At 42.1% G+C, this 22041-nt stretch overlaps 1 pseudogene; it reads right to left on the bottom strand.

Annotated features, from left to right (window-relative positions):
- Nucleotides 1-10790: 10790 nt before the first annotated feature.
- On the bottom strand, nucleotides 10791-21570 carry LOC127186964 (40S ribosomal protein S17-like; annotated as a pseudogene).
- Nucleotides 21571-22041: the final 471 nt, after the last annotated feature.

Below are 22041 nucleotides of genomic sequence, written 5' to 3'. Positions count from 1 at the left end.
TAGGAAAAAAAACCCTGCTTTTATAGGCAATATTAAAATAAAATATAATTATGTAACAAAACTAATACAGCAGAATAGGACAAAACAAACAGAAGGAAAAGAGCCCAAGAAACAGATATAGACACAGAGGCCCACTCAGTCACACACTCAGGGGTCACATGAAAACATTAAACTGGAAGCCGCAATATATACACAAAGGACAGGTAGGTGTTTAAAACAGGAACATTTTATATAAATAAGATAAAAATTTAAAAGACACAATAATTTACAAGGGGGTGGTCTAATACAACATTCTGAGACAGAACCTCCAAAGATGGCATTTGTTCATTTTCTGTTGGCCATCTGAGCTAGGCATGCGGCCTACACATTGGAGTAGTTTTCCCAGTGAGATTCCTTGGAGAAAACTAAATTTTTATTGCAAGTGGTTATTGGAGATAGCTTTTGGGTTAGGGATGGGGCCTTGTGTCCACTTTTCCTTTCAGCTCTAGGACCCCATTTGGTGCAGACCCGTGCAAGCCCTGTGCATGCCGCCTCAGTCTGTGAGTTTGTATGTACACTGATGCTGTTGATTTACGCTTTGTTTCCCTGGTGTCCTCTCTCCCCTATGGCTCTTACACTCCTTCTGCCCCATCTTCTGCAGGGTTCCTGAACCCAGAGGAGAGGGATTTGATGTAGACATTATTTTTAGTGCTGAATGTTACAACATATCTCACTCTACATATTGTATAGCTGTGGGTCTTTGTATGTGTTCTTTCTACTGAAGGAGGAAGCTTCTTTGCTGATGGCTGAGCAGGGCACTGGTATATGAATTTGGTAGAATGTCATTAGGAACTATTTTATTTTTATGCTTTTTTAGTAGAATAGATTTGGTTTTATCTTTGGTCCCTGGGCTATCTCGCCACAGGTTCTTTGTCATCCAGGCAGTATATGGCATGGGTTCCCTCACGTAGAGTAGGCCTTCAGACATTGGTTGGTTTCTCCCACAAACACATCTTGCAAGCAGGGCACCATTGCAGATTGAAGGCTTTTTGACTGGGTTGGTGTCTACATTTCTCCTTTTGTAGTGTGGATTGCATCTTGTATCAAAGGTGTTAGTCCATGGGGGAGGGGGGTGAAAGTTGTAGGATTAGCTCAACTTCTCCATAGTTCAGTAAATTGTATCGGCATTGTCTTCGGCAACAGGACCTTGCTGTCTGTTTGTGGAGAGCAACCTATAGTCTTGGCAACAGGCTGGTTTGTTTGGGGTTCTCACTGAACCTCTTTGGGGAAGAACTTGATTAGATGAAACCCATTCCTGGTACTGGAAGCTTTATTTGGTAACAAGAGATGTTCACTCGGGGCTCTGTCTTTCTCATTATTTGTCAATTTCATTTAGATCACTTTCATATATGTACATATTTTAGGAAGCTTCTACTGTATTAGGTTTTCATGCTACTCCTCAGATGGCCCTTAATTTTAGTTCTCTCTCTCTCTCCCTCCCTCTCTCCCTCTCTCTCTCTCTCTCTCTCTCTCAAAATCCCTCCCTTGTCCCTGTCTTTCCTCTTCTCCCATTTTATCCTCCCATTATAGCACCCCCAATCTATCTATTCTATTTCCCTTTCCTAGGAATATTTATTTGCCTCCCCCCAATTCATTCTTCTTTACCTAACATCTGCTGTTGCATGAATTATAATTTTGTTATCATTGACTTAAAAGTTGATATCTACATATAAATGAATCCATATTGTAATTGTCTTTCTAGGTCTGGGTTACCTCACTCAGGATAATTTTTTTCTAGCTCCATTCATTTATCTATAAATTTTATGATATCATTTTAAACAGTTTCCATATTTCTTTATCCATTCACCTGTTGAAGGTCATTTGGGTTATTTCCAATTTCTAGCCTTTATGAACAAAGCAGCAATGAATATGGTTGAGCAAGTGTCTCTGGTAAGATAAAGGATCCTTTGGGTGTGTGGTCAAGAGTCACATAAACTTTCAAGAATAATACAGATGATTTCTGTGTAGCCTTTCTTTAGTTTTCTGCAGTGATATCATCTTGCAGAAGTATAGTACAATATAACATTAGGATATTCAAATTGATACATCAACAAACAGTACATTTTTATAGGCATAAGGATCCTTCATTTCATGTTTTTACAGATACACTACTTCCTTCCCTCTATACCCCATTAGTAAGACATGGTAGATGAAACTCTTCCATTCCCTGTAATTTGCCATGTCAAGGTTCCCCCTTAAACAGGGTTATGTAGCAGGTAGCCTTTAACCTTTGCGACTGACATTTTTACTCAGCCTGATTCCCTAGTGCATTACCCAACCTGTAGGTATCAACAGTTAGTTTCTTTGTCTTAGTGAGCAAAAGTCTGTGGTCTTGGGTTCCACAGGCTGCTTAATCGTCTGCCTATTGAAGGATAGCTGGGTGCTTCCAGTTTACAAGTAATAAAAGTGCCACAAGCATTGATAAAGATGTTTCTGGGTGGAAATGTGTAGGTGCTGAGAATTGTGGGTAATGAGTTAGGCAGTCAGTACATGTTTGTGTTAGGGAAAATTCTAAATTGTTTTCCAAAATGATTGATGTCTACTTTATATTAGGACCAATGTTAAATTCTGGTGTGATCTACTCTGAAACCACAGTGTTTTCATGTCTGTTCATTGTATTTTTGTTTAATATATCTTGGGATCTGGATCCAACACCAAATATAATACTTATCTTCCAAATACTGATTTGTGAATTTCATCCCAATATTGCAGGATGTAAGATTTTTAATATCTAATTTCTCTCACCCAATATATTAAATATGCTTTTGACTTCATCTTGCCTGTGCACTATGCCCATGTTTAGTAAAGATTCCTTAATTTGAAACCCAAGAACAAAACACAACAAAACCCCAAAGCACTGAAAACAAACTCACCCACTGTGATAGCTGTTATGCATCTTCCTTCACTCCGATAGATGATGTCAGCACATTTCCAGAGGCTTTCTAGAATCCAGGACCTTATCAACACAGAAGTTCCACCTAAACACTTCATTTAAAAATAGAACCCTTTAGGTTCTTCAGTCACACACTGCCTCACTGTGAGCACACTTTACCTCTCTTTGTTAATAGAGAAAGGCCAGGATACTAACAAAATCATCTTATCAGGGTATGTAGTAGAATTGATGTAGGGCACTAAGATTTTTAAGGCGTGGTGATTACAGGGAGATGATTTTGATGATGGTGATGATAGCAATGATAGTATGATGGTAGTGATGATGGTAACGGTGGTGACAATGGTGGTAGTATGCTGCTGCTGCTGACGTTATTGCTGGTGATCATATGAAACTAATGATGTTCATCATCATAGTGACAGTAGCAGTGGTTATGGTGGTGATTGTAGTGAGGATGTTATTGATGGTATTTATGGTAAGAATCGTGATGTTATTGATGATGATGATGATGATGGTAGTGATGGTGGCAGTTCTGGTGGTGATGACGGACGTGGTAGTGATTTCAGCTAACATCAGCAGCACACTTACTGTGTGCCAAACAATCCTGAGGCATGTGAAGTTCTGTTTTATTCTTATAACTGCATCAGTTTGTCCAATGTTCATAAAAACTGGGAATACGGATGTCCTTTTTTGATACTCTCTATAGCTGCCAGACATTTTTATTTCAATCTCTAGTTTGGTTGGATCTGAACTCTTAATAGAAAGCAAAATTAGATATTATAAAATCAAAGCCAAAAAATTTTTGCTTAATTTTATAATTCTGTGGGACATTAGAAGGCTTGAGAAGTCTTATTGCCTTATTTACATTTACAGAATATTATATACTTGGGTTACTGTATATAAAGCCCTTTCCTATTTTAGCTAACAAAGTATCATAATTTAAAATAAGATAATTAAAATCCCAAATTAAATGAGTAAATAAATATTTTTATGTCATGGAAATTGCTTTAGTTTTCTTCTGATTCTTAAGAAAATATTGGATTTATGCTGCACCGTGCAAGACAGAAGTATGTAATTTAGAGACATAATTGAATGCTGAGAGAAAAGAGGATGTGATCTGATTGACAATGTTGAGCGAGCGGTGGATGCTGGGGAGGTGAAGTGCCTGCTGTTAAAGCATGAAAACCTAAGCCTGGATCCTCAGGACCGATGTCAAAAGTCAGATGCAGCAGTGCACACCGGATGCAGACAGGAGGGTCCCTGGAACGAACTCACCACGGTAGCAAACGAGTCAACCCCAGCTTCGGTGAGAGATCCTGTCTCAAAGAATAACCCTGAGAATGATAGAAAAAGACAACCTTTGTTCTCCCTATGTGGATGCCGCTGCACATACACAGGTGAACACACACACACACACACACACACACACACACACACACACACACACACCAAAGTCTGCAACATAAAGGCTCATAATAATGATTCCTTAATTTGGTTCATTTATCAGAAATATGTTTTTTTTAAATGTAACAACCAGCCTGACTTTTGGCATTCATTTAAGTAGCCACAGAAGGTGAAAGCCTGCACCATAGTAGAAGATGGATGCAATAAAGCGCAAGCTATTCCACTCACGTGGAGGAAATAACCTTGCCTCTAAGTGAGAGCTCATTCCACCTCTCACTGTAATGATATTCCAGAGTCAGAGCGAGATGTCCGCCCCCAAATGGGATTTCTTAAAAAACAAATCAGTTGTTGTAGGAAGTCATGGTTGAAACATCCATCTGCTTCATTAAATGTGAAGAGCATTGTGCTGCCACTATGGAGCCCAAGCTGATTGTCACCGGGGAAACACTACGCTATTTTGGATATGTAACTTCAAAGCAATTGAAACTGGTAAGTCAGTTTCAGCACAGAGAGCAATTGTGGGACAAGGGGATCCTCGTGCTTGAGAACCTAAATATTCTCCTTCTTGATTTACCATCACTCCAAACACCAGTTACTGATCATGTGACCTTGGGTGAATCTCTCTAAGTATCTCTGAGACTCATTACCTGAAAAAAAAAAAAAAAAAAGATGACTGTAAAATAGCTGCCTCGGAGGGTGTGTGGAGAAAAGCTTCCAGTGCAGGAGGCAGGGCAGCTTTTGGTGGTGTCTTATAATGATGGCTATTACATATTAAAGCATTTATGATGTGATGAAGATCCTCTCTCTGTTAGCTTTCCATCACTGTGACAAAATGCTTGAGAAAATCAACTTATAAAAAGGAAAGGTTTATTTTTGGCTGGGTGCTTTGGCAGTGTTGGCTGGGTGCTTTGGCAGTGTTGGCCAGTCACTTTGTTCTGTTGCTTTGGGCCTGAGGTGTGACAGTAGAGCATGGACAGACGGAGCACACAGCTATGGAGGAAGCTACTCGCTCACCTGATGGTGGAGCTTGGGTAGGGAAGAGAGGTGGGGTTATAGCAGCAATTCCCCTGAAGGCCTCATCCTGGTGTCCTAATATCTCCTCACTAGACACCTCTCTTAAAGGTTCTTCTACCTCCAAACAGCACTATTAAAGGAGACTGAAAATCCAAACCACAGCACAATCAAACTCTGTGAGGAAACGACCTTATTTTTATATCATTTGCCAATGTGGGAACAAAAGCACACATGCTAAGTGAGTTGTCAAAGATTAGTGATTGAAAGGGGCTGATCCCAGTTTCAAAGTTGTCCAGTGGGAAACATGAATCCAGGGCTACATCACCTCACTCCACCCCTGGTACAATCAATAATATCCTGGAATAAAACACTTGACACATGCCAGTCACTCTGCCTGGTGCTGCCATCTGCCAGGTCCCATTCTATACAAATGATATACCAGGTAGGCCAAAATTTGCCCTTGTGGAATTTCCTTTTCAAAAAAATTATTTTTTTTACTTACGCATATGTGTCTGTGTGAGTATATGTCATCCATGAGGTGACTGCAAAGGCATCTGATACCATAGAGCTAGAATTACAGGCAGTTTTGAGCAGCCCATGACATGGGCACTGGAAACCAAATTCATACTCTCTGGGCAAACAGGAAGTACTCTAAATCACTGAGTCATCTCTCCAGCCCTAAGGAACTTCCCTGTTAAAAAAAAAACTGCAGTGATGGTTAACTGTTCCATCCTATACAAGGCCCTGCAGGACTCAGGGTGCATTGCGGAAGAGGGAACGGAGAGAACCCATGAGAAGGAAGATTTGAAGAAAGCTATGAAACATGTTGTTCTGCAGAGACACAACAATTGCAAGCTCTGGTTGCACTGGATCTGCACAACAGTCAGGCATAGACAGGGAAGGACCTCAGGGGCCTCTACCCACCCTTAGCTAAACTGTTGGCTATGGGTAGATTCTAGAAGAAAAGGAGGAGTTATAGCCTTGGTGTGTCTAATAACCAGTGAGGTCATACTATCATAGCTCCTCACCAATGGTTACACAAATGACTCTGGTTAAACTCTGTGGGTCACACACACACACACACACACACACACACACACACACACAAAGCCAGGAAAGGCACTTGTTGATTAGAGGATGTGATGTTTTGAAAGAAAATGGCCCCCATAGGCTACTAGAGAGTGGCATTAATAAGCAGTGTGGTCTTTCTGGAGCAGGTGTGGCCTTGGAAGAAGTGTGTCACTGGGGGTGGGGTTTGCAGTTTCAGATGCTCAAGCCAGGTCTAGTGTCACACTCTCTTCCTGCTGCCTGCTGATCCAGTTGTAGAACTCACAGCTCCTTCTCCAGCACCATGTCTGTGTGCACGCTGCCATGTTCCCAACCATGACATTAATGGACTCAACCTCTGAACTGGAAGCCAGTCCCAATGAAATATTTTCCTTTATAAGAGTTGCCATGGTCATAACATCTCTTCACAGCAATAGAAACCCTAAGACAGAGGGCTTGATAGGGATGTGAGGGAACTCAGGATGACAGGGGAGAATAATAAGAATTCACTGTATACTGTATGAAATTGTCAAATAACAAGTTTAGTTAATAAATTTAATAAACAAAATATAGGAAAGGAAGGAGGGAAGACGAGAGAAAGAATGTGTGTACGAGATAGATGATAGATAGATAGATAGATAGATAGATAGATAGATAGATAGATACAGAGACAGAGACAGAGACAGAGAGACAGACAGACTGACAGACAGAGAATGGAGTAGCCTTGATTTAAGGTATTTACAATGGAGCCAGGAGGCATTGTTCAATCAGGTTTTTTCCCTTGTACACATGGCTTTCTGAATTGGGTATATTTCCAGGAGAACACTGATCCTTGACCTATGTCAAACCATAGATTTCTCAAGCATTATTTATTAACCTCTGCTTATCTTCTGTTCAACGAATGCTTTTCCCAAACAGAGACCAAGACTTCATCCAATCTCTTTCTTATGTAACAGTTTAGTTTTCACCAACACCAACCAGGATGCCCAACAAGTAATGATGTGATGTCTAACCACATTGTGGTTTCAAGCTGTGGGTATAACTGTCATTTTGTGAAACCTCAGAGCACTTATTCTGTACAAATGTGTTTTTCATATGGCTCAAATAAACCCTTTGTTTTCACATCCAATGTGCTTCAGCTTGCCTCTTAAGGCAACATACATTTATGCACAAGGGCATTTTGGGGGATAAGGGGGACTATGTACTTTTTCATCTTTTTTTTTTACTTTTTCATCTTTGAAATGGAATTTCTGAAAGTAAAATTATTAGAAATTCTAACATGGCAATTCACTGTTTAGCATTTTAGAAAATGGCCATACCATCTCCCAAAGTGGCTACGTCTTTTTCAGTCCCACTGGTGATGTATGAGGGTTGCAGTTTCTCTACATCCTTGACAGTACTTGTCACCATAGGCCTTTTGAATACCACCATTCAGAAAAAAAAAAGTAGTCACTTCTCAATGACTATTAATTTGGGCCAACTTTTTCTTGCCCTTGTTTGCCATTTATGGATCTCCTTTGAAAAAAATCTCTTCAAATCTTTTGTCTTTTTAAAAATTGGACTAGTATCTTGCTGAATGTCCTGTGTGCACTATTATGATTTGAATATAGGAAGTGCTCCAAAGGCTCATGGGTTTGAGCATTTGGTATCCAGTTAGTGGTGCTGTTTGGGTGCACCTAGGTAATGGAGGTAGGCACTAGAGATGAGCCTTGAGGATCATAGGTCAGCTCAGTTTTCCATCTGTCTGTTTCCCAACTCTACATGGAGGTGAGTACATCACGGACTAAGCTGCCAAGCTCTCCCACCACAACGACTGCCGCCCTGTAAACTGTGAGCCAAAATGAACCTCTCCTCCTCAAGTCACTTCTGCCAAGTGTTTTGTCACCACAGTGAAAAGTAATAAGTGCACGTGTGCTAGGTTAGAGTCCTCTGTCACCTACATGATTTTTCAGTCATTTTTCTTTAGTTTTAGAGCAGTGGTTCTCAATCTTTCTAATGTCGCAACCCTTTAATTCAGCTCCTCATGCTATGGTAGCCCAAACCGTAAAATTATTTCATTGCTACTTCATAACTGTAATTTTGTTATTGTTGTAAATCGTAATGTAAATATCTGATGTGTAGGACATCTGATGTGTGATCCCTGTGAAATGGTAATTTGATACCCCCTCCAAAGGGGTTTGAACCCAAAGGTTGAGAACCATTGTTCTGGAATCTGCCATCTCATGGTATCTCTAGAAATATGAAAGGGTTGTACCTTAAAACTGGTTTTGAAACATTGGATGGATTTATTTACTAACTCATAAGTTGTAGTAAAATATAGTCGTTATGAAATGTATTCCATCAAACATTTTCAAGTGAGTAGATCAATAGTATTAAGCACACTTACATATAAAACCACCTTCTACCATCCACATCCAGAATGTTCCCATTGCAAAACTTGAGCCATGTACATACTAGATAATAACTTCTCCTTCATCTTCCAGCCCCATGAAACCACTATTCTACTTTCTGTCCCTACAAAGCTGACTACTTGACGTGCTTTGTGTGAGAGCCTTTGTCCTTTTACGACTAGCACACCACCAAAGGTTCCCGTAAGCTGTAGCATACAGCAGACCATCTCTCCTTTCTAACATTTACTAATATGCCGTGATATGGATATGCTAACCTTTCCTTAACTCATTTATCTGCTGACAGCATTTTAAATTTTTGATAAAGGAAATTTATAGACATTCTTATGTGGCTCAGACTTTTGGTGTTCATAGCTAAGAAATCAGCGCCCAACATCAGGAAAACTTCTTAAGTCATTGTTACCAAGAGTTTGCAGCTCTGTGATTTAGTAAGTTCTGTTTGTTCGTTCATTTCATGCTGAGGATTGAAATTCAGAATCTGTCTTTCAAGCTGCAGTGTACCTCAACCTGGATTCACTGTGTTTGTTTAATATTTAGAATGCTGTGATTTGCAGATACTTGTATATATTTATGCAATACAATGTGTTTTTGATTCATGTATGCATTAGAGACTAATTCAAGTTAATTTGCATATCCATTGCCTGAAACTTTCCTTGCTTTTTTACAGTGAGAGTAGGCAAACCCCTCCCTCCTATGCTGAGACAGATGAGCGAGGCAGCATTCAAGTCTGTTACTGTTGTACGCATCCTGCTGTGTCATTCATCTCAAATGACCTATTTGATCTACGTCAGTTACCATCCATTTTCCTGATCAGAGTCACGTTTGAGACTTTTAAAATGGATATTCCCAGGTCTGTCTCCCAGTGACTCTGATTCAAGGGCTGTTGAGGTGGGCTGGAATCTGGTCTCCAAGCTTCCCCAGCTCAGCTGACAGAAGCACATCTCACACAACAACTTGTCACTCAAAGAGGGGTTACCCTGCTACAACCCAGAGGTCTGCTGTCCCAGAGGCTCTACTCCAGGTTCTGAGCCCAGTAGAGGGAGGGGGAGGCTGATAAGCTGAGAAGGAAGGGGGTGCTTCCCTTTATTTTCCTGTGGGGAAGACAGGTGTATTTCCTATTGTTTTTCCATGGCTTCCTGACTGCTGTTATTCTGTGATTATTGATTACTGTAGCGTCCTTATCAGCCGTGATTTCATTCCACTACTAGCAATTAAATCAAAATTTTAATTGTAAAGCTATTCTTGGCAATGCCTTTGTTAAATTCCCAAATGAAGGCATCCCTACCAGCTAGTATCTCCTGTTGGATATCTGGGGTTCCAGTCCGTGGGGCATTGCCGCAAGTTTGGAGATGTGAGCACCAGCAGAAGCAACCAAGGCCTGGGCATATAGCTAGGTCTTACGCCATGCCTCCAGCTCCACAGGGCTCCTTCTCCAAGTTCCTGTGTTGTCCATGGTCTCAGCTTCCTGTCTGTGCTCAACAAACCTTTGGAATAGTATCTGCTTCTTGCAGTTGCTTCTTTCATTATACTTGAGAATTTTATTTTTAGGAACTAGTTTCATACACAGTAGCTAGTTGATAATTTTATGTAATTAGTTTTTCTTTGAGGACACCCATTACAGGAAAGAGTCACTTGTTTGGGAATTGCTCATTGGGAAATAAGTAGCCATAGACTTATGGACCCAGAGAGAAGAAGAAAAAAGAAAAAAAAAAAAAAAAAAAAAGCTATAGGGAGTGGGAGGAAGGACAACTCCGTAATTGTCCATATTCTCCACCTGTGGGTAACTTCCACTTTGTGGAACAGAGAGAGGACCTCAGTGTTCTCACAAAGTTAAGGAAGGTACTCAGAGATCTGAAGAACTTACACAGTTACCTGAGAGGCGGGATCTACACCGCAGTAGAAAGCCAAGGAATGCCCCTGACTCCACTACTATGAGGATGATTCTTTTTTCTTGTTTTCGGGTTTATTGAAAATACGACAGAAGAGATTTAAATGGCTCCACGTGGTGTTTTGAAATTCATCCGAGCTGTAAGCCGAGCTACCTGCAGGTTGGAGAGACTGCTGCCAAAGTCCAGAAGCTTCGGCGTTTCCTTGGTGTCAGGATCTACCTCAGTGATCTCCTAGTCTAGGGCTGAGACCTCAGGAACACAATTATCTCTCCTCTCTCTCTTCTTCCCGCAGCTTGACAGAGATCCCTCTCACAGGACCTCTCCGAATCTGCTTCCTCAGATGCGTGACAGAGCCTGCTGTCTTGTTAGGAGCTTCTTGCTGGGGATAGTGGCGCTCTCCTCGTACAGGCGCTTGTTGGTGTAGAAATCATTACCTAGGCATATGTAGGGCTTCTCGACGATGACCCGAGCCGCCTTCTTCACACGCCTTCTTCACAGTCTTGGCGCGAACGCAGCCCAGGTTGGCGGGTCACAGTAAAAGAGCAAACAGGAGGCACGGGAGAAGCCTATAAAGTGCCTACTCTGGGTAGGATTAAGGCGAAATCCACAAAGACAGGCAAGAAGCACACAGGCTACCAACGTGCAAGTAGAAAATTCCTGGGTTACGGAACGTTCTAATCCACCTACGTGGACAAAAGCAGGGGAATTGCCTGTGGTTTTTGCAGAAGGGGGAAACTTATCAGCAGAGTGACAGAATCCACACAGAAGCCCTTAGAAACCTGATGTAAGTGTGGAGACAAGCCTGGAGAAGACCAAGCTGAGATACAAGGAAGAGTTTGTGAAAAACAACCCCGACATGCTTTTTCTTTTTTTCTTTCTTTTATTTTTGTTTGTTTGTTTGTGGTTTTCTTTTTGTTTTTTTTTTGTTTGTTTGTTTTTGTTTTTTTCAAGACAGGGTCTCTCTGTGTAGCCTTGGCTATCCCGGACTCTCTTTGTAAACCAGGCTGGCCTCGAACTCATAGCGATCCACCTGCCTCTGCCTCCCAATTGCTGGGATTAAAGGTGTATGCCACCATGCCCGGCTTGCGTCATGCTTTTTCAAAGATGGCATTTCAAGAGAGAAACTTACTCAATAGAAAATGTGATCCAGACTCTCCAAGAAGCTAGCACCAAGACAATACTGAACGTGCAAGGATTTTATTAGATCTGGGGGTGGGAAGGAGGGAGGGAGGGAGAAAAGGAGGGAGGGAAAGGGGGTAGGGAAAAAAGGGGTGCACAAGTGTGTTTGAAGGAGCACCCTAGTAACCTGTGAAACAGCATCAACGTTGCAAACATTCTAAGGCACGAAAAATTGGTACCGCAAAAGGATATATAATGGAGCTGCAAGAACAAATTTCTGAAGAAATGATGGCCTAGTTTTCCCATTTTTCTATAAACCTGCAGATCCAAGAAGACCAACAAACTCCAATCAACACACCAGAAAGAAAGCTGTATCAAAACACATCAGAGTCAAATCAATAAGAAATAAAATCTAGAAGCAGCCAGAGAAAAGGAATACTATACCTAGGAGAACAAAGATAAGGACTCAAACTGGACATGGGTTGTTTTCTGTAAGTTGGTCAGAGACCATGCAAGCCAGAGGGAAAGGAGTGATATCTTTAAAGCACTGAAGAGAAGTCTTTCAAATTGGAACTCTAGAGTGAAAATAGTTTTCAAAAATAAACACAGAATAAACATTGGATTTAAAGCCAGGTGCGGTGGTGCACGCCAGTAATCCCAGTACTTGGAAGGCAGAGGCAGGTGAATACCTGTGAGTTCGAGGCCAGCTTGGTCTACAAAGCTAGTCCAGGACAGCCAAGGCTACACAGAGAAACCCTATTTTGAAAAAACAAAAACAAAAAACAAAAAGTTAGCTTTAAGACAAAAGCAAACCCTGAGCAGCTGTCACCAGCAGACCTTCGGTACTAGAAATGCCAAAGCAGATGTCACTCTAAGAAGGAAGTTTCGCGTTCTTGTTTCCTCTTATTAATTCTTTAGGAGGGTTTTATCCAATGTGTTTTGATAATATTCACTCTTCTCCCAACGCTTTCTAGATTAACCGCCCTCAAACCTGACTTCTCTGCTGTGTGCTTTTTTAAGAAAGAGGGGGGAAAAAACCTTTAAGAGATCAATTCGTTCTGCCTACATATTTTTGTTCTGGTAAGGAGGGAGCATCTACTGAAAGTCCTTTAATAACAGGGGTGATTCCAAAGCGTCAGAGGGTGCTACACAAACTGTAGGAGAATTATTTGTCAAAAATCCCACACAGATGCAGACCCTGTTTGCTATCCTACTGGCCAGCCAGACAAGAAGCAACCACGGTGTAGCTAGCGGTAGCAAGTCAGTAATCAAGGTAGCCAACTACTCTCTGATTGAATTTGAGGTCCCCCCGCTCCTCTCCAAGGAATCCACATCTAGTCCTGAAAAACCTAATCAAAGCCCCTAGTGGGGAAAACACTGATACTGTTTTGCTAACTATATAGTTATACCTGTTCATTTCCCTTCTAAATAATATTGCTTATAGGTGTATATTAGTGCCACTGCCTCTTTGGAGTGTCAGTGATAACTGCCAAAACTTCCCACCTGGTCAAAGTACTGAGAGGACCCTGGAGTGCTCAGCCATAGGTGAGAATCCTCTATCACCCTCCCAAGGCCCAGAGAAGAGAGAAGCGAGCAGACCATAAGGACTGTAAGAGCCAGAGGAGGGAGCGGAATGGGGCACAGTACTGTCTTCGGAACATGACCCTGTGACTGCATCCTTGATCCCACAGCACCAGTGATGCACTGGCATAAACCTGTGCAATACTGAGCCTTCTAACAACTGTCACGGGGCTTAGGAAGGTCCATGACCCCCTCTCCCTGACCTGTGTGTAGATAATAGCAGCTGGAGAAAGGGCCCACGAGTCCTATAAGGGTCTATAGGCTGTTAAAGGTCCCTGGGGGAGTGAACTTCTATAAGCAACCCTAATGAAATTCACTGGCTCATCAATAAATGAATAAATAAATATATATAAGCCATAAAGTAAAACACGGACTAGGCAGGAAGAGGAAAGGAAATCAGGGGAAGTAGGACGGGAGCAGGAGAGAGCAATGAGGGTGAATATGATTTATTAAAAACAATAAATGAATAAAATAACAGTTCTCCAGAAGACAAGATAGGCGCTTAGCTCTGCATAAGGAAAGAAGGGTGTGAAAAATAGGTAATACAGGAATTTATTTTCTTGTTCTTAAGTTGTTTTGTTTTTTTTTTAATTCTGCTCGAATGACTGGCGTGGTGCCTGGTTTTGTCAGTCAATTCACACCACTTCCTGGTCTTCTGGTTTTCTTTGAGTTTGAAGGGTTTTGTTTTTGTTTTTGTTTTTGTTTTGTTTTGTTTTTTAACTATTTCAGTCCCCTTGTTTGTCCTGCACCTGTTTATGTTGCTGACCTCTTCTTGACTTAATTTTGGTGATTTCACTGAATTTTTTAAAATCCATCTGTTTTCATTAGCTTTTCCAGCTTAACAGAGTAGAGGTGTTTTTTGTTTTGTTTTGTTTTATTTTACAGTATTTCCGTATGACATTCTGAATTGCCTTGATGTCTGTTGTTATGTTTCCCTGTTCCATTTTTACTGTTTATTTGAGTCTTATCTTCTTTTTATTTCATTTGAGCAGTTGGGCAAAGTTTCTGTCAATATTGCTATTTTTTTTCAGCTCTTTAGAGTCAATGTATGGTTTCCTTTGTTTTTCTTGCATTAATTTCTGCCAGTATGCCTTTAAAAACTATAAAACAAAATGAAACTACTTTTTGTTGGCTGCCTTCTACCGCCTGAGAACTGCTTTTCCTTTAGAATTGTCCTTGAAATCAGTCACCTCTCCTTTCCTGACTCGGGTCCTGTGATCTTCTCCTGCTTCCACCCCAGTCTCCTAGCTCTCCCCCAAACCATATCAGACTTTTTGGTCCTTCAAATATTTTCAGCTTTTCTCATCTTCAGGTGCCTTTTGGTCCTTCCATGACAGGCTCTCCCTTCAAATGTTTACATGCCTCACTCTTTTTTTTTTTAAAACCATTTTATTGATTGTGGGTCGCACATCATACACTCCAGTCCCACTGCTCTCCCTCTCTGTATCTGCCCTCTGCCTTTGCAACGTACCCTCCTAAAAGAAAATAAAAAAATAAAAATAAAACATATCATGGTGGAGGCTTTGGTGTGTCACAGTATGTCCCACAGGATATGTTTTTACTTGAAAATGTTCATAGCAGTGAGTCATTGGTCTGGTTCAAAGCCTCTGTCTTCTGCTGCACTATCGATCCTCAATGGGGACAGGGGAGGGGGTGGGGGGCTTCTTGTGGATATCTTGTTGTTTCCCTGTGTCATGGAGACCCTGCAGCTTTGGATCTGTAGGACCAACCCCTTCATGAATTCTAGTAGTGCATAGCTGAGGTAGATGTTGGTTTGGGCCAATTCAAAGCCCTGGGTCTGGGTCTGGATGGTAGCTGCCTCAGCTCTCCCACTCTCATGCCCTGGGGCCAGTTTACCTACACCCATGCCACCAGAGCCAGCTCTACTGTGCTGCCCAATCAAGGAGCGAGACCTGCTCTACCAAGTACTGCAGCCCGTGATGAGCTGGGCCAGCTCTTATGTTCTCACACCCTTGGGGCTGGCTTACCTGTGCCTTTACCATCAAGGCCAGCTCTACTGTACTGCCAAGTGCTGCAGCCTATGACAGGGTGGGGTCAGCTCTCCCAACTGCCTCAGGTTTTCAGGGGAGGGCATCTCTTCAGAGCCCACACACCTCAAAGTAGGCCACTGGTGGGGCCAGCTCATTCTGACCAACTCTATTGTGATGCCCAGGCCAGGAGCAGGTCATGCTCTCCAGAATTCTGCAGCCAGTGAGGGGTGGGGCCAGCTCTACACAGCACTTGGCTATCAAGATGGTCCCAGATAACAGCCTAGAAAAGGGATATCTGCATGGCCTTTAGTGGTAATATGACCCCTGCTGCTGCATGGCCATGGACCCTGTCATAACCTTCAGTGGCAGCCTCGGCTGGACCTCACCACTGCCTCAGGTAGCAGGGCTAACTACTCACAACAGGCTATTCCTCTTCACCCTGGCCACTCAAGTTCTCCCTTTCCTCATAATGCTCAAACTGCTCCACTTCTCTTTCTCTGCCATCTGTCCAGCACATACTTGCACAACTGTAGTGGCTCCCACTACAGTGGGTCACTGGGCATCTCTCCCCCCACCCCCTGTCCCACCACCCTCGTATTGGGTGGTGCAGCAGAGGAGGGGCAGGCCTCTGGGTGTTCTCTGCCCTCCCCACTCTTTAATTGGATCTCAGCTTGAGTATCACTCTGCTGAGAGATGTTCTCAGCCTGTCTCAAGATGAGCAACCTCCTTGGTATCTTGTTTTTCTCTTCCATTCACACAACCACTCTTCACTTCTTATTCAGTTACTCTGTCTACCTCTTTTTTCAAAGTATCACAATTGGTCAATTAAATGTTCGTTTAAGCCAGGCATGGTGGCCCATGCCTTCTATTCTAGATAACACTCAGGATTTAGAAGCAGGCAGAGCTCTGTGAATTTGAGACCAGTCTAGTCTACACAACAAGTTCCGGGAGACCTGGGGCTACATATTTTTGAAGTACTCATTTGTTTTCCCACTAGGTCTTTGGGATTGCTGGCATATCAAGTAATGGTTTCCTGAAGGTGTTTACATCCTAATGCCAAATCTGTAGTTTGTGAATATCATCTTCTATGGCCAGAGATTAAATTTAAAATTTTTTTTTTTTTTTTTTTTTTTTTTTTTTTTTTTTTTTTTTTTTTTTTGGTTTTTCAAGACAGAGTTTCTCTGTGTAGCCTTGGCTGTCCTGGACTCCCTTTGTAGACAAGGCTGGATTTGAACTCACAGTGATCTGCCTGCCTTTGCCTCCCAAGTGCTGAGATTAAAGGTGTGTGCCACCACACCTTCCTAAATTAAATTTTTAATCTGATGGTATGACATGGTAATATGCCCTGTCATCCTAGAACTTGGGAGGCAGAGGCAGGAGGGTTGCCATACCTCAAAACCAGCCTAGACTACACATTAGACCTTGTTCAAAATGAGAAAAAGTGAAAACAACAACAACATATGAATTAAGGATCTTGAGATAACGCCATTATCTTGGCTCTTTCAGGTGGCCCAGTGCAATCGGCAGCTTCCTTATGAAAGGGAGGCAGAAGGGGCCCACACAGGGATGGCAATGGCACCTTGAAAGCAGAGGCACTGAAAAGAGATGTGCTGCTGGAAGCAGAGGCTGAAGAGACATTCTCTGAAGACAGAGGAAGAACCACAAGCCAAGTGAGGCAAATGGCTTGTAGAAGTAGAGAAATCAGGTAAATTGACTGCCCTGTGGAGCCTTCAAAATGAATAAGCTGAGTCTAGCCCTCAACTCGGGACAGTGAAGCTGATTTTGGGCTTCTGAGTGCTAAAAAACTATAAGATATGTATGTTATATTAAACCATAATGTATGTGATTGCTTGTGACATCAGCAAGAAGAACTAAAGGGGTGCCTACTCTAGACAATAAGTCCTGTGACAGGGTCATGTGATCTTTGATTTTACATCCTGTGCCTAAAATCATCAGATGGACCACATCAACTCTCCCTGATCCAAGATCTAATGATGCCTATATGTTTCTGGCCCTAAGACTTAGGTCTATCTAGGCTGCTAGGGATTATGAAACTCTGACTCCGAGCACTGCTCCTGCCTGGTAGGTACTCTTCCTGTCTTCTTTCAATGTAAGTATGTTGCTGAAACTCTGATGGCTTTTCTTATCACTCTAGGGAGAATCTATAGTCTTCAGGAGGGTCTCAAGCATATCCCATCTGGAACAAGGACACCTCTCTGGCTATCAACGGCTTGCTCTAATAAAGCCTTTCATGAATACCTAGTGGACACACAACTGAATGGGAGTTGGCAGGAGGGAGACAGAGGGAAGTTAGGGAAGGATCCATAAAGTACTGAGATCTGAGGAGGTTTTAACATGTAAACGTGGAAAAAAAAAGAAGAAAAGGAGACATTCTGGGCAGGGAGCATGGCCTTGATGAAGTTATAAATTCAAAGACCACTCCAGGCATGGTGGTGCACTCATTGAATCCCAGCACTTGGGAGGCAGAGGCAGACAGATCATTGTGAGTTCGAGGCCAGACTGGTCTACAAAGTAAGTCTAGGACAGCCAAGGCTACACAGAGAATCCTGTCTCAAAAAAACAAGAAAAAATTCAAAACCCATAACCTTGGTCTTGCACATTTCATTTCCAGAACAGTGATGGCTTTGACTCTGAACTATTTGTAAACCATTTCCTTCTCTTTAAAGCATGACAGCCAAGAGTGTGCTGAGGATTGTATGCCATAAAATTTCTATTTAACAGTTTGCAAATGCTAAAGTATTTCCTATTATTAACCTGCAATTGTGCATCTTAATGGCGTTCTGTGTAGTATTTCTACCCACGGATAAAAGTGTCCAATCTTCCTTTTCCCACTCAATGTTTTCCAATATTTATTAATTTCCTTCTACTTTCAGATTGACTGTTTTTAGCATTGACATGTAAGAGACCATGCACTACTTGTCCAATTATGTCTGGCTTATTTCACTTAGCATAGTGTCCTCTGGATCTATCAATTTTGTTATAAATGATAATATTTCATTCTTCTTAATGGCTCAATATGTGTAGGCCTCTCTCTCTCTCTCTCTCTCTCTCTCTCTCTCTCTCTCTCTCTCTCTCTCTCTCTCTCTTTCTCTGAGTGTGTGTGTGTGTTGTGTGTATGTCTGTGTTGTATTTTGTGTTTGTGGTAACTTTCTTTATATATATATATATATATATATATATATATATTTGACAAGCACATAAGTTGATTCCATATCATAACTGTGGTGAATAGTACATAATAAAATAGGCAATCAGGTATCTGGTGGTCAAATACTAAATTTTTATTATCATACTTTATACACCAGTAGGTATTTTTATCACTAAAAGAAACTATGGTATTATTTCGACTGAGTACCAGTCTAAGTTTATGGTATAGGTCAGTCTAGTCTATATTTCAAGATATGTGTGCTGTATTTATCACTCACAATAAAGTAGAATATAACACAGAGATAAACATCCTTGAGTTTCATAAAAGAATGCCCATGTTAGGGTTCACTTATATCTCTACATGCTTTGTAGCTGTGTCATCACACAGTAAGACCGAATCTCTCTCTCTCTCTCTCTCTCTCTCTCTCTCTCTCTCTCTCTCTCTCTCTCTCTCTCTCTCTCTCTCTCTCTCTCTCTCTCTCTCTCACACACACACACACACACACACACACACACACACACGTACACACACTATACACAGTTACAAGGCGTTGCACTAAAATGCGTATTAATAGGACTTACAATATAAGCTAGCTGTATCAAGAATCATGGAAGTCCTAGAATAGCAAAATAACTTCAATGACAACACCAGATGCTCATCTACGGCCTTATCAACAATAGCTCTGCCGAAGGGGGGATAGTGTTGTCAGTTTCATTTTACTGGTAATAAAAGCCAGCCAGGTGTTATAGTATACATCTTTAATCCCAGCACCAGGAAGGCAGAGGCAGGTAGATCTTTGAGTTTGAGGCCAGCCTGGCCCACAGAGTGAGCTACAGGACAGCCAAGGCTACACAGAGAAACCCTGTCTTTAAAAAAAAAAAAAAAAAAAAAAAAAAAAAAAAAATTTTTAGAAAGTCAGCAGTTTCAAAGTGGTACAATCAGGATTTTAACCTAGGGCTGAACTCAATTGTGTGACCTCAGCTGGTTCAGATATGATCAGACATCCAATCAAGTGTCAGTATTGGATGCCATCCAGTTACACTATATGGGACCTGTGTTTATTACTATTAATATCACTGGGACATTATCCCTACGAGAGTATTTCAGCAGTACTAGCTCAGTACCCAGGGATCTGCATTAAGAGTCAGAGGTACATCATAGTTTGAGCATGCACACATGGTCTAATGAATGGAGTGAGGATGTCTTCTTTTAATCCCATTATGCAGGTGGAGATAACATCCCAGTGTGGGCATGGATGAGTTTGACTTAGGAACACCTAAGAGAAGAAAGATTAATTCAAATCCGTTCTGCCAGTCTCTGCTGAGCAGCTCTTTGGTGGCTAGCTTAATTAAGCTGCATTATTATGGGGAAAGCTAAACAGTCAGAGAAAAATTATCATGATATTAGTTATCTGCCTAGTGACTGAGGGATTACAAAATGAAGTTTGAAGTTTATTGACATCTCAAAGCATAGGCTGAGGCTGGACTAGTGGCAAACGTGTCAGCTGAGACCAAGACAAGTGCAGGCTTGATCAAATGCTATGAACAATTTTCTTAGATAACATGGGTGATCATCAAATACGGTTTTCTTTTAATATCCGTAAGAGATCTGTTGCACACTATCTCTGAAGTGCTGTAATGGTTTGAATAAAAATGGCCCCCATAGGTCCATAGGGTGTGGCATTATTTGAAAGGATTAGGAGGTATGGCCTTGTTGGAGTAGATGTGGCTTTGATGGAGGAAGTGGGCCAGTGGGGGTGGGCTTTGATGTTTCAGAAACTCAAGCCAAGCCCAGTGGTTAACCCTCTCTTCCTGCTATCTACCATCCCAGATGTAGAACTCTCAGTTCCTTCTCCAGCATCATCTGCCTACATGCTACTGTGCTTTTGCCACGGCAGTAATGAACTAAACTTCTGAACCTGTAAACCAGCCCCAGTTTTTCTTGCCATGGTCATGGTGTCTCTTCACAAGATGCTTGGATCCCTTGTACAAGAAAGCAGCATAGTGTCTGTGCAGAACCCATAGGTATCTTTCTATATACTTTGGTTAACCACTAGATTGTTTATAATACAGTGATGGTCAGTCTTGATTGTCCAGCTTGATGGAATTTGGAATCAGGTAGCAGACACACCCCTGGGTGTCTATGATGGGTATTTTCAGAAAAGTTTAACAGAGCAGAGATGGCCTGCCTTAAGGGTGAGCAGCCATCATTCCACGGTCTGAGTCCCAGACTGAATAGAAGGGGAAGTGGGCTGAGAATCAGCATTCATCTCTCTCTCTGCTTCTTCACTCTGAGCACAATGTGGCCAGCCACCTCGTACGGCCAAAGCCATCACTTCTCCACCATGCTAGACTGTACCCTCCAACTCAGAAGCAAAATAAACCTTCCTAGGGGTGGAGAGACAGCTTGGTGGTTAGGAGCACACAGCTCTTCCAGAAGATTCTCTTTTAGTTCCTAGCAACTACTTTGGGAGACTCACAACCACTTGTAAATCCAGCTCCAGGGGATCAAAGGCCTTTGACCTCCAGGGGCATCCACTACCAGGTGACATACACACTCACAGACACACATGTACACATAATTTACAATAATTTAAATTATTTTACATTTAAAATATTATTTTTTTCTAAGACAATTTCTTCTCTTAACGACATGATTTTTTTTAATTGATTATTTGGAAATTTCACATAGTGCACCCTCATGACATTCACTTGCTAGTCCTCCCAGGTCCACCCCATGCTTGTGACAGCTCTCAAAACAAATGAAGAAAATAAAACAACACCTGAGGCCATGTTGGTGTCAGAGGCCCTGATGCAGTCAGGGGCCGTATTGATGTCTGTAACTCATGCTGTCACTGAGGACCGTGACTGTGTCCATGATCTGAGTTACCACTGAAAGCCAGGGGAACATCAGTGATCTGTGCTGCCACCTGAACTGGCCATGTTGATGTCCATGGTCCACTGAAGGCATCATTGATGTCTGTGACCCTTGTTACCTCCCAGGCCATGTTGATGTCCATGGTCCACTAAAGGCCAGGGGAATACCTGTGATCTGTGCCTCCACCTGAATGGGCCATGTTGCTGCCCATGGTTCTGCTGCTGCTGAGGGCCACTTAGATGTCCGTGGCTCATGTTATAAGCAGAGGCCATGCGGATATTCTGGTCTGTGATGCCTTCTGAAGTCATGTTGATGTCTGTGGCCCATGTTACGCGTGAAGGTCATGTTGATGTCTGTGGTCCTTGCTGCTGCCAGGGGCCATGTTGATGTCCGGGCCCATGCTGCCACTGACTATAGAGGGCAAGCAAACTTCTTTTGCAGTGAAAGCAATGATTGCAGACTTACAGTTGAGAGCTATAGAAGGCCTCTGTGACAACCCCTCCTTTTTCCCTCCCTCTCCCCACCACCCCAACAATCTATACAGGAAGCCACTGAAGCGAACTCTCAAAATTTATGATAGGAATGAGGGATGTTGAAATATGGCTCTTCTCAG

This window comes from Acomys russatus, chromosome 3, assembly GCF_903995435.1.
Source record: "Acomys russatus chromosome 3, mAcoRus1.1, whole genome shotgun sequence".
In the NCBI taxonomy this organism is placed as follows: Eukaryota; Metazoa; Chordata; class Mammalia; order Rodentia; family Muridae; genus Acomys; species Acomys russatus.
Note: the sequence above shows the minus strand (reverse complement) of the source record. Positions and strands in the feature narration are given on the sequence as shown.